This window comes from Bos taurus, chromosome 24, assembly GCF_002263795.3.
Source record: "Bos taurus isolate L1 Dominette 01449 registration number 42190680 breed Hereford chromosome 24, ARS-UCD2.0, whole genome shotgun sequence".
In the NCBI taxonomy this organism is placed as follows: Eukaryota; Metazoa; Chordata; class Mammalia; order Artiodactyla; family Bovidae; genus Bos; species Bos taurus.
In genome coordinates, this window is record NC_037351.1 from 35,640,894 (window position 1) to 35,655,099 (window position 14,206).

At 40.1% G+C, this 14,206-nt stretch overlaps 1 protein-coding gene across 4 annotated transcripts in view; it reads right to left on the bottom strand.

The window, feature by feature from the left end:
- YES1 (YES proto-oncogene 1, Src family tyrosine kinase) overlaps positions 1 to 14,206 on the bottom strand; it is a 64,636-nt gene that overhangs the window by 48,884 nt on the left and 1,546 nt on the right.

Below are 14,206 nucleotides of genomic sequence, written 5' to 3' on the forward strand. Positions count from 1 at the left end.
GGTGGCAGCCCGTGGGGCTTGGTTTGAAGCTGTATCACTCCACCTCTGTCCCTCTGGTCACATGACACTTTCCTCTTAACAGGACACTGGTCATAATGCACTGCTGCTACTGCTGCTAAGTCGCTTCAGTCATGTCCGACTCTATGCGACCCCATAGATGGCAGCCCACCAGGCTCCCCCGTCCCTGGGATTCTCCAGGCAAGATCACTGGAGTGGGTTGCCATTTCCTTCTCCAATGCGTGAAAGTGAAGTCGCTCAGTTGTGTCCAACTCTTAGCAACGCCATGGACTGCAGCCTACCAGGCTCCTCCATCCGTGGGATTTTCCAGGCAAAAGTACTGGAGTGGGGTCACCCTAATTCAGTATGACTACATCTCAACTAGATCACATCTGCAGACACCCTGCTTCCAAATCAGGCTGCATTCACAGGTGGTGGGGCCTAGAACTTCTAGCAGAACGCAATTCAACCTACGACAATGGTCTATTAGATGACTGCATTATGGGGATGTTAAAACCCCCGAATTCGATTTGACGGTAGTGTGGGTGTATAAGAAAGTGTCCTTGCTTTAAGGAATACACACTGTAGTACTTAAGGGTAACAAGAATGACACTTGCAAGTAACTTTCAAGATGGGGGTGGGGGTGGGGAGGATACCCACCTCCAGGGGAATCTTCCTGACCCAGGGATTGAACCCCAGTCTCCTGCATTGCAGGCGGATTCTTTACTGACTGAGGCAAAATGTAAGCAACTGGTATATCTGGGTGAGAGAGCTCGAGGAATTCTTTGCACTATTTTTGTAACTCTTCCGTAACTTTGAAATTATTTCCAAATAACAAGTTTTTCTAAAACCACACATGAAATAATACCTATGAATAAGCTTAACAAAAAAATGTTCAGAGTCTATATTAAAAAAATAAAACACTGTAGGATATAAAGAACCTTAATAAATGGAACCATGCCACTTATTTTTAGATAGTAAGATCCATTATTATGATGTCCATTCTTCCCTAAATAAATCTAAATAATTAACAGTATCTACATCAAAATCACGATGTTCACATGAAGAAGTAGATGCATAAGAACAGCTGAGAAATTTCTGAAAAGAGAAAAAAATGAGGAAATGTGTCCCACTAGTAACCACAACCTCATGGTTCAAAGAATAGACTGGAGTTGGAAAGCTGGTGGCAGTCTTAGATTGTAATTTGAATAAACCTAACTTCTCAAAGCCTACTTCTTCACTTGCAAAAATAAAGACATTGAGAATACTTAACTCAGTTGCTTTCTCTGGCAGCACACACGCTAAGACGTGAACCAGACAGAAAAGACGGACACAGCCCCCACGCAAGGACAGGCAGGCTTGTGAGGGGCTTAGGGCTTCAGAGATTTCAAGGGAAGAAAAAAGTAAGAAAATCCTTTCATTAAACAAAACGGCTACACGTCAGAACATTTAAGCCAGATTTTCAAAAGAAAAAAAGAATACCCAACTCAGAGTTTTGTAAGAAACAATCAGGTAAAATACGTTAAAAGTATTTGTTGTTGTGATGGACACACATGTAAATAATGATTAGCTGCTGCTCCTGCTGCTGTTATCAAGGTCACAATTACCTTCACCTAGCTATGTGGTACTGGCCAAGGACTAAACACGTAAATATCAGAAAATAAAGAGTGCCCTCAAACAAGCCTGAGAGTAAGAATCTGTAAATGCTAAAGGTGGCATTCTGAATCAGTGGGAAAAAGGTAGAGATTTAATAAACAGCTGGTGTGCTCCATCATCTGACGAAGAAAAGAACTGGAGTCTTATCTCACAACATAGATAAATTTCAGAGTAAAAAGCTAGATTATTTGCAATATAAACCAAAACAAAAACCCATAAACAGAATTTTTAAAACGATTGTCAGTTGTGGAAAGTATTCTTAGAATACAAAATCCAGACGTTACAAAAGGAAAATTATTTGCAATAACTTTTTAAGATTAAAGAAAAATATTAGAAAAAATAAAGACAAGCAGAGATATGAGGGAAATGCTGTAACATTAAAGATTAGTATCCATAGTATACGAACAGTCTGTAAACATCTATCAGAAAAAGACGTCTCAAGAGTAAAACTGGCAAAGGTTACGAGCAGCCAGTTTACCACCTGGAAAAATGCACAGTAGCCTTCAACTGAAAAAGCAAATAAAAATTGTTCACATATATAACTAACAAAAATAAAACAATGTTCACAGACATTATGGGACAAACACCCATGCTCATATACTCCAATTTATTTTTCCTTTAAAAAACAAAACCCAGAAATACATAAAAAGAGCTCTAAGCGTGTTAATATCCCTGACTCTGAATATCAAAAAGATAAAGCAAAGTTTATAGGGACATTAGAAGATTTAATAATTGTAGAAAGGGGAAAATACAACAGAAAAAGAAAAAAAAAACATGGAAAAGGAATCACTGGCCCTTGCCTTTAGAAGGAAATGAAGCTTTATCAGGTCGGGCCACTCACCAACACAGGAAAAGTACCACTGACAGATGACCCAGAGTGAGTATTCCTGCAAACTCCAAAATGTGGGTAAAGGATTCCATAAAGCCTGCTGGACAACTGTTAAAGGTTACTTCTTTGTATTAATAACATTCCAATTGTTTATAAATGGTAACTGTTTAATAAACTGACAGAATTCTGTCCAGATTCAAAGGCAACTTTCAGTGTCTGCATTTATTAAAATTCACCTTTTAAGATGTCATTTAATTCTTTCTTTTTTTGAGATGTCTGTCTCCATGATTTCTATTACTGGTGGGGTCCTGCGAGTATCAGAAATGTCTTTCAGAACCTTCCAATGGATTCGTTGAGACCTAAAAGCCTGACATCAGTTAAAGCTATGCCCTCTTATTATCTCCTAACTAGTTTCTTATACTTCTTTACTAGCTTTTCCACGAAAGAATATCCTCTTGTTACAGAAGTCAGGAGATTAAAAAGAAGACATGTCAGCTCTTTTTTACTACCTATTATTTCAACTTTCTGCTACTGCAGATCTGTGGTTTCTTTCTTCTGGCTGTGGATTGATCTCTAAGAGTTGTCTATGCTGTCAGATTTTCCATCTTGTAAGCATCAATCATCCTAAAAGTCCTACTCATCCTCTGATGATATCCTAAGAGGTTCTTGATGCTCTCTTCCACTTGACCTTTATTACAAGCTCCTCCTTCTGACTTAAGTTCGATACATTAAAAAAAAATTCAAAATCAAAAATTAAGCCCCAGGAGAAGTGGCTTAAGGGAGCAGGGTGGGGGTGAGGGGTGGGAGGGAAAGTGCGCCTTGAGATTGGGGAAAAGGGAGGTTTTAGCTCCACTGTAATTTCCACCTACCACTACCCCCACCAAATTCTTTGATACAGCTACTGTCTTTTCTCAATCACTAAAAATGCTATAGAAATGTAGATAAAAGTCCCGTTCTATTCTGACCCCCTCCCCTCCCAGAGTGTTTCCTAAACTTTTCATATAAAAAAGTCTAGGGCATTTTTAGAGTTTTCATTACTTTAGGTGGTAAACTGCCCACTACAGTCTTAAACCATCATTATTAGTTTGCTTCTGTACTCAAATAAAGTGCTGCACTCAATATGCCAGCAAATATGGAAAACTCAGCAGTGGCCACAGGACTGGAAAAGGTCAGTTTTCATTTCAATTCCAAAGAAAAGCAATGCCAAAGAATGCTCAAGCTACCACACAATTGCACTCATCTCACACACTAGTAAAGTAACGCTCAAAATTCTCCAAGCCAGGCTTCAGCAATACGTGAACAGTGAACTTCCAGATGTTCAAGCTAGTTTTAGAAAAGGCAGAGGAACCAGAAATCAAATTGCCAACATCCGCTGGATCATCGAAAAAGCAAGAGAGTTCCAGAAAAACATCTATTTCTGCTTTATTGACTATGCCAAAGCCTTTGACTGGGTGGATCACAAGAAACTGTGGAAAATCCTGAAAGAGATGGGAATACCAGACCACCTGATCTGCCTCTTGAGAAACCTGGATGCCGGTCAGGAAGCAACAGTTAGAACTGGACATGGAACAACAGACTGCTTCCAAATAGGAAAAGGAGTACGTCAAGCCTGTATATTGTCACCCTGCTTATTTAACTTATATGCAGAGTACATCACGAGAAACGCTGGGCTGGAAGAAGCACAAGCTGGAATCAAGATTGCCGGGAGAAATATCAATAACCTCAGATATGCAGATGACACCACCCTTATGGCAGAAAGTGAAGAGGAACTAAAGAGCCTCTTGATGAAAGTGGAAGAGGAGAGTGAAAAAGTTGGCTTAAAGCTCAACATTCAGAAAACGAAGATCATGGCATCTGGTCCCATCACTTCATGGGAAATAGATGGGGAAACAGTGGAGACAGTATCAGACTTTCTTTTTCTGGGCTCCAAAATCACTGCAGATGGTGATTGCAGCCATGAAATTAAAAGACGCTTACTCCTTGGAAGGAAAATTATGACCAACCTAGACAGTATATTGAAAAGCAGAGACATTACTTTGCCAACAAAGGTGCGTCTAGTCAAGGCTATGGTTTTTCCAGTGGTCATGTATGGATGTGAGAGTTGGACTATAAAGAAAGCTGAGCGCCAAAGAATTGATGCTTTTGAACTGTGAGTGTTGGAGAAGACTCTTGAGAGTCCCTTGGACTGCAAGGAGATCCAACCAGTCCATCCTAAAGGAGATCAGTCCTGGGTGTTCATTGGAAGGACTGATGTTAAAGCTGAAACTGACAATACTTTGGCCACCTAATGCGAAGAGCTGACTCACTGGAAAAGACCCTGATGCTGGGAAAGATTGAGGGCAGGAGGAGAAGGGGAAAACAGAGGATGAGATGGTTGGACGGCATCATTGACTCGATGGACATGGGTTTGAGTGGACTCTGGGAACTGGTGATGGACAGGGAGGCCTGGTATGCTGCGATTCATGGAGTCGCAAAGAGTCGGACACGACTGAGCGACTGAACTGAACTCAAATATTGTTGCCTGAATTAAGAAGATACCATCTATGTCTACATCTTTCAAATAAATATTCTAACCATGTTTACCTAACTAAATTGTACAGCTTCAGGCAACTACTAGGTTACTTCCTGTCCCCTACCAAGGCAGGGCCTGCAACTTTTCCACTAAAAAGCCCGTCTCCCCTTCTACGGTGCGACATTGTTACCGGAAGGTAACTGCCCTGCCAAGGACTATTTGTCTCAGTTCTACTTTCAACCAAACGCCCGCATGTGATACCATCAATGAAGGGAAACTGACAAGTGCCAGAGTTCTTAAGAGCATGGCTGCCAGAGACATAGCTAGGGACTTCCCTGGGGGCTCAGATGGTAAAGAATCTGCCTGCAGGAGACCCAGGTTCAATCCCTGGGTCGGGAAGATCCCCTGGAGAAGGGAATGGCTACCCACTCCAGTATTCTTGCCTGGAGAATCCCATGTACAGAGGAGCCTGGCGGGCTACAGACCATGGACTCTCAAAGAGTCAGACACAACTGAAGAAAAAAAAAAAAACACGAAAAATAAAAGCTAGGGACTATGACATAAAGAAAAACCCACTTACTAAAAGTACTTTTCTCACCTCTCCTTACATGTACACGTCACTGCTAAATCAAATCTCAGTTTCTCCATCAGACTCGAGTAGTGTTTATTTGAATTCATCCTGAGCATCAGTGCCATTGTTTAGCGCTGGGCCTGCCACTGCAAGGAGTCCTGAGGTTACCACGTGAGTTTTCAGCAAGGAGCTGGCTGCTGACATTGCTTTCTTCCATGCCCAGGCTAGACAAACACTGTCAGCAAACTGCTGCACTCTCCCACATTAAAAAAAATACATATATTTAACATGTGTCTACTATGTGTTATTGTTCTAGATACATGGGATAACTTCAGTAAACAAAAGCAAGATCCCTGCCCTTGTGGAGCTTACATTCTGGTGGCAGCCATTCCAAGCATTTAGAGTTGGCACAGTTTTTTGCTGTTTGGCTACGCTGCCTGGCATGCAGGGAGGCCAGCTCCCAACCAGGGACAGAACCTGTGCCCCCTGCAGTGGGAGCACAGACATGTAACCACTGCATCATCAGGGATGTCCCTGGCACAACATGGTAAAACCTATCTGCCAACCCTCATGGAGACTCAATACGCACAGGCAGTAATGGACAAGTGCTGGTGGTGATGTACTGTAGATGTTCTATGTGGGATAATAATGCTACAACATCAAGCTGTATTCCCACAGGAAACAGTGCTCCAGCTTATTAGTGAAGATAAAGGGTACATTCTTAGATGAGAAAATGAAAGAAATAAAAGGAAGCCAAGGTGGTAAAGGAAATCACTGCCAACGTAACGGACACAGTGGCCACAGAGTAGCAAACAAAATTTCCATTCAGAGCTTGAGATGAGACTTTTCATCCAGAGAGCAAGGAATTCAAAGAACAAACAATAAGATCTAAAGGAACAAGCCAGTATGGAAGAATCCTACTGGATTTCCTCTAGAAGGAAGTGCAGCTTTGAAGGCTGGTGGGTCTGCACCAAGTTCAGGAAACCACCATCCTCCCCATGGAGCAAACCAGAAAGTTTATCTCCTTCTGCAGCATGAGCCCAAAACGTGATGAGGACAATGTAGATAAGACAGAGCTTTCAGCTATTTCTACCAACTCATCTAGGAATAAATCATGTACTCAGCAGAAAAGAAGGCAATACTGTACAGCTTGACCCAGCTTTGAAATTGGAAAACTGATACGAGCATAAACTACAGACATATATATGGGGGAGGGGTGCTGACTTTATACATACAGACCATATATACACTTTATAAACCCAAGCTTACAAAAGAACAGCATTTACTGCAGTTGAGTTAGAGTAGTAACCCATTTCTGCATGCTTCTTTGTTCTTTTTATTAGTAAATTTGAAAAAAAATTATTTAATTGAAAAAAATTTTAATGTCATTATTTTCTTTATCCACACTGTATGGCTTGTGAGAAGCTTATGAGATCTTAGTTCCCTAACCAGGGATTGACTCCGGGCTCTCCGTTCTAACCACTGGACCGCCAGGGAATTCCTTGATGAATTAAATTTAGATAGGAAAAAAAACTTGATTGGAAAAGCATGTGAACACTGTCTCTTTGCAATCGGGCTGTACATCCTGTTTCATAAAAAAGATAAATAATGCTTTGGAATTAGTACATTAATTTTCCATTACAAACCCAAACTTGTAAAAGGAAAGCACTTGCTACAGTCTACTGTAATAACCCATCTTTTTCAGCACATATAGTATCTGACTTTGACACCTATTATGAAATATGCACCACAAAGCTACTTCCATTAAAAAGAAAAGTCTAGGTGTTGAAAATTCTCAGCCCCAATGCAAATGCACACTTTAAAGAAGAAGGAAAAAGATAAGAAATCCCCCTTTCCATCGCTGCTCCTTAACCCTAAGGAAGGCATCTCATAAGAAACACGCTCGCTGTCAGTCATTCAGGCACATCAACTAGTCACGTGACCTCGGCAAATTACATATCCTTGTTGATCCTCAATTTTCCTTTGTGTGTAATGAAAGCCTATCTTACACATAATTCTTCTGTGTTTTTGGAAAGGCATTTCAAAGATTTAAGTTAAACATGATAATGTATAGCAAAGCATATGTCATAAAACAGGTTTTATCCCTTCCTTACCCAACGCCTAAGAGGAGGAGTGAAAGGGTGTGAGACAGATAAAAGGACGTGAAAAAGAAAATCACAGACTCCGCATTACGGCCACTGCCCAGTTTTCCCTTCTGCCTTCCTTGTTTTCGTTTCTCATTCCCAGTCTTTTGACCTGCTTCCATTTTTCACACTGTCCTACAGGGTCGGAGCAGGAGGCAAGCTTCAGTACAAGCGGGCGGGAGGAACTAGGGAATCTCCTGTCCTTATACCAAGCTTAGAGTCCTCACATCCTAATATGGAGCTCAGAGCAGTAATTTTTAAATAGTGAAAAGCAGGGAAGGTGGGGAGAGAGGGTGGCTGGCAGAAATACAGGTTCACCCACTGTATGATCAGAGCATTTGGTAGGCCAGGTATTTCCTGTGTTCACGGAGCCTGGTGAATTAAAAAAACCAAACCAAACCTGAAACCAATCAGAACATATTTACCATTGAAACACTGTTATATCTGTATATTAGGCTTTTACAGGTAAACTCTAATGGGCTGCCCAGAATCTAACCAAAAAGACAAACCCTACAGAAGAGAACTTTTTCCGGAAAAAGTATTTTTACTTTCAACCTTAAAATTGTAGCTTCTTTTCTTTCCCGTCCTTCTCTTTCTTTCTATTCAATACTCTGGAAATCTTAAAAAGCTAACCATTTTCAAATGCCCATGGCTTGTTCTAAATATTAATTACACATATTAAAGAAAAATATCCAAAACTACTAGTCTGCCCTTTTGTCAATTAAAAAAGTAAATTCGTTTTAACACTAATGGCTCTTTTCCTGACACAATGGGGCACAGCTGCCATCCAGTCATGACTGTTAACTGACATCACAACTATGAGCTTCAATGAATCAGTAAGTCCTCACTTTTCTAATTTTACTGCAAAATAAATCTGAAAAAAATTTTAAAAGCCTTGCTTTCAAATGTGTTTTCTTCCAGTAAAACTTCTAGGTAGGTGTTGGGGAGCCTGTGCATGTGAGTCACTAATACCTGTAAAGAACTAACATCTAGAAAAACATCAACTCAAGCCTAAATTCAATCAGTTTACTAGAATCTAAATCTATGCAGTGCAAAGAAAAGTTTCAGATGTATCACACCCTAATACCACCAAAAATCAGAGAAGTACTTTAACGGATTATCACACTAAGATCAATCTAAAAAATTCATAACAGCCTCCTAATTATAGCCAGCTCCACCCAACTGTGAATTCCTAGAAGGCAGTAGTCATGCTGCCATCATTTTCATAACATCAAAACTGGCACTGTATTTGCTGCATCATAGGTTTAATAAGTGCCCACTTATTGAATGGAATACACTGCATTTGCTTGAGGAAGTCCAGTGTTAAGTCTATTGGTCAATTTTTTACCCTAACTTTTACCCTAACTAGATATATGATATCTAATCAGGTCTCAAATTTTAGACTCCAAAGCATTTCCTTAATATTTTTATCAACATAAAAACCTTCAACTGTAGTAGAGTCACATAAGGCGTTAGAGAACATGTGGCCGAACTAGATCCCCATTTCAAATGGTGAGACTGAGGCCTATGGAGTTCATTGAATTGACCAAGACCACATAGCTTAGTGGCTAAGAATCCACTTGCCAAAGCAGGAGACGCGGGTTCGATCCCTAGGTTGGAAAGATCCCCTGGACAAGGAAATGACAACCCACTCCAGTGTTCTTGCCTGGAGAATCCCATGAACTGAGGAGGCTGGCAGGCTGCAGCTCATGGGGTTGCAAGAGAGTCAGACACGACTGAGTGACTAAACACCAACAAACACAGCTCTTTCCTGTCAGAAGTGGAGTTAAAATCCAGGTGGCCTTTGACCTTTTAGTCCTGTCCTTATTACATTATGTTACCTTCTCTGCTCTTTTTCAAATGCTTGACTGCTATTATTTAAAAAGTATCCGAAAAAAATAAAAAGTATCCGTAAGGTGGAAAATATCAATACTAATAGCATTAGAGTAAATGTAAGAAATCCACTGGAGAAGGGAATGGCAACCCACTTCAGTATTCTTGCCTGGAGAATTCCATGGACAGAGAAACCTGGCAGGCTACAGTCCGTGGGGGTCTCAAAGAGAAGGACACAACTGAGCAACTAACACACAAAAAATCAATAAACTTGCCATGGAACGGTTTTAAGTATTGACTTATGCAGCAAAAGCCACTGATTTTCTCCACCTCATCCAAATTTCTACTCAATGCTAAGAAACTGAAAGTTACATTAAAAAAATTCAAGAAGTGACTATCTCCTGTAATCAGTTTAGATCAACGCATTGTTAGGAAGAGGCTGAAACCAGACAGTCTTTAAATTTCAGTGGTCAGTCTTTTCCTCCCAGTACTTCCTGTCTCCACCCCCACCAATAATTCAGCAGACATACCCTATGACCTATGCATTCTTTCATATGTTAGTTACATCAAGAAGATGAAGATTTCTTCATCGTTTTGTCCTTGAATATATGAATATTATTAAGTCATAATTATAATACTGACTGTCACTGATAAGATACCACATGTATTTTCTTAGAATCTAAGATTTTGGGTTTTCAACATTCATAAACTTTACTAGAAACTAGTATAACTTCAACAACAAAGTTTCCAGTTTATGTTAGAAATATCAAAATGATCTTTAAGTTCACATTTACAGTTGAAACTTTTTAAAAAGTTTTATAAAAGTGATTTTCTAGGCCAAAACTTTGAAGGTTAAAAATCTAAACAACTTGTTTTAACATTAGCTTCTGAAAAAGCATTAAGCTACTTTTGCAAAATTTTAGTACAGGTATGTTCTTGCCTGGAGAATCCCAGGGATGGGGGAGCATGGTGGGCTGCTGTCTATGGGGTCGCACAGAGTGGGACACGACTGAAGTAACTTAGCAGCATCATACCTTAAAAACATGTGTGGATAAAGTCTGTGTATATAAACTCATATAAATATACACTGAACCACATCCCTGTATACAGTTCAAGATTTATTAAGGATTTATTCTCCTAGGGACTGATCTCAAAGATTCATGTGAAACAATTGCTTACTACAGGTCAAGTATATCACGGTCATGAGACAAAATAATTAGAAAGGAAGGAGAACTATGCTTTGATACCAGGGTTCTATGGGAGCACACAGAGTGGGGGTCAACACACCAGTGTCTTGTAGAGTATGTGCCACAATAACAATGTCAAGTGTGCAGTCTTCGGCACATCTTCCCTCCTTTTGGCTATGTAAGTTTAAGAGCTACTTCTCCCAACATTCTCTATCCCCTACCCCAAACTGACCAAATCTTGAACCACTAAATTTGAAAACCTGAACTAGCAAGGGGAACTACCTAGATCTTCCAATGGTATGGTAAAGAGGGGCTTCCTTGGTGGCCAGAGACAAGGGTTCGATCCCTGGGTGGAGCAGATCTGGAAAAGGAAATGGCAACCCACTCTAGTATTTCTGCCTGGGAAATCCATGGACACAAGAGCCCGGTGGTCTACAGTCCATGGGGTCGCAAAGAGTCGGACACGAATGAACAACAACAACGGTAAAAGAGAGAACAGATGTCGCTGCTCTCTGCTTGGCGTAATCATAAACTGAGAAACATTTCAGAACCTGCAACAATTTGCCTGCAGCATCTTCCAGGCTGGGGCTTGCCATATACAGCTGATGCCATGCATGCATTTGCTGATGTCCATCTTCTCATACCCCAGGAACAAAGGAAGAACAACAGGAAAAATAATCTGGGGTTCCCACTTGAAAAACTCAAGCAGTCACAGGGGAGATGCCCTGTGCAGCTAGCTCTAGAAATAATCCCTCTTGAAGGTCTTTCCACTTCCTGGAAGAAAAGCTGAGAGTCCAAAGAACCTGTGTATCAGCTCTGCCACCCACCAAACAACAGTAACAGCAGCAGCACTTCCAAGAGACACAGTTTAAAGCAGCAGAGTATGTGGTTCATATAAGCTTCAGAGAATCTGAAATCCCATCTATACTCAAATAAGGGGCACTGCTATGGGGGGGGGGGCGGGGCACGCAGGAAGCACGGCTCAGTCCATCAGTAACCTCATAGTACATTACCCTGTACTCTCAACTTACAGCATTCCCTCTCTGCCCTGGAGCGAAGTTCAAGATCTTAAAGAATAACACCAGGTAAACCCAAGCCAGGAGGTGTTGCTATCAAGTCTGCTAGTTCCAAGACAACAGTGGTGCTGCTGCAGCCAACGATTCCTTGGCACATAGACGTGTTAAAATGATACTGGCAGCGGCCCCGGCTCTTCTCTTTCACCCTCTGCTGTTACTACAGCTCCTTTGGCTAAATCTGCCTCTGAGTTTAGACAGGAGCTGGATGGTTCATAATCACCCAGCAGCTGCAGCTGAGCAATAGGCAGCCTAATTGTGGCGCTGGAGCAGCTGAGAGGAAGAAAAGAGAGACGACATACCCCACTGCAGCCACACACAAGACCAACCAGACACCAAGATACTTTAAGAGGAACAGATGACTTCCTTTAAAGAAAAGCAGTTGTACCTCGCTAGAGGAACTTGTATTTGTGTTATAGACCTGTTTAAACGTGAACTCAAGGTGACCTAAGCCATGCAGCGTTCTGAACAATGGAAGATCTTAACTAAAACTTCCTGTAAATATTTCACACAACAAAGCCAGCGCCACAAACATCACCATTATAACATAACTGAAAGTTCCTGTGATGTAAGAACGTGGCACAGACATGATCTCTTCAACTCTGCTTTACAGCAAGGCCAAGAAAGAACACGGCAACTACAGCAACCCATTCCATACAGCAAGTAAAGCACAAGACAACGATTCACAGCATTTCAGAAACTCCAGTACGACAGTGTCCCCTGAAACAAAACACTATCTCTTCAGGTGCTGTTCGGCACATCTTCATGAAGTCTGAGTAAACTAAAACTTATTTTAAGCTGATAATTTTAAGATATCCTTAAGAATATCAGAATGGAGGCTGAAATGACTGATCTGAAGGATTACTGTTCCAGAAAACTGAAAATGGATGAAAAGATCTATTGCTTTGATACCACAGTTAAATTGAGTCTTAATTACCACAACTTGCTGAAAAATAGGGTATATTTTATATCTGATGACAGAACAGTGTCCACTAGTTTAAAAACATACTCTGATTACCTACTATTTGTTACGTACAACATGCAAAACTGAAGACGATTTAAAGTTAAATCTGGTGTCTTGTCTCAAAATATTAACGTAATTAACGTGTTATTTACATGCAGAAGTAGTTATATACACCTGCTGGTTATCTGCCAGTTACCATTTAATAGGTCTAACCTGTTTGCAAATGGGCAACCCAAGCAGTGTTCTAAAGTCATCAAATACTAAGTTCTTCCATGAAGTCTTTCATAAAGCACATTACACATAGGCTTCTTTAAAGAGGGGGAAAAAAAAGTTTCACACAGACTAAAACACAGATTCAGAAAAGCAATCACGGCTTAATGAACCACACACTTGCAACGCCCTTGTAACCACTACCAGGAGCCAGGTCCCAATCACAATTTCCTCCCTCCTCTCTAATCTTGGTACTTCTCTAGAAATCACTTTCTTGCAGGTTTTTAAAAAAATACATAGTTTTACCACCTCAGTTTGCATTCTAAGTCACCAGACCTTGTACTGCTCTTTAAACATTTTTGATACTAGGCTGCTGCTTTTTTTTTTTTTAAGCTATAATGCTAATAGGAACTAACAAATAAGCCTTGTCTATGTTAAAGAGATTCACTAGATTAAGAGCTAAATGTATATATAGAGAAAAATTACATTAATTATTTACTGCCTAAAGAGATGCAAAACTGACCTCTATTATATAAACAAGACTTAGAGCACGTGTCAGTAATGTTTCATTTACACTGGTTCACTGCTATTCTTTTAAAATATTTATTATTTTAACACAACATATCATGAAGATTTGCACATTGATTTTTCAGCTTGAGAACCTACTGATTTATAAAAAACAACTTGAGCCATGTATTAATATCACACTTCAGCCATAAGACAAATTCCACCTATCCCATAAGATAGGTCAAAGCTGTAATTTCACTTTCGGTTAAACAGAAAGGAGTCAATTTTGTGGTTTATGAAGTCAGCAAAAACATACTGCAAAATTAAAGCTATTATAACATTACGGTGGTTACAGCAGAGTATGTATTTTAAGAACCCTTTTATACTTCATCCTGGAAACGTGGATATGAACTGTCTTGTGTTTAGATTCAGAGCAGTCATTTTTTTTTTTTTCAAATTTAGGACCCAATGAATTGTCATCTAACATTCAAAATCTCCACTGAAGTTTAGCTAATATACAAAAATTAAAATACAATTAAATGTCCTTTTCTTAAAGGATCAACTATGGCAGGGGTCTAATATATTAATACAACAGAATAAAATATAAATATTGAAATACAACTTTCTCACAGAATAGATGAAAAACCATACTTAATGCATACAAGATCCTCGGTTTGTAATACAGGACACTTCATTACCTGTCCATTCAAAGTGTTTCCTGTC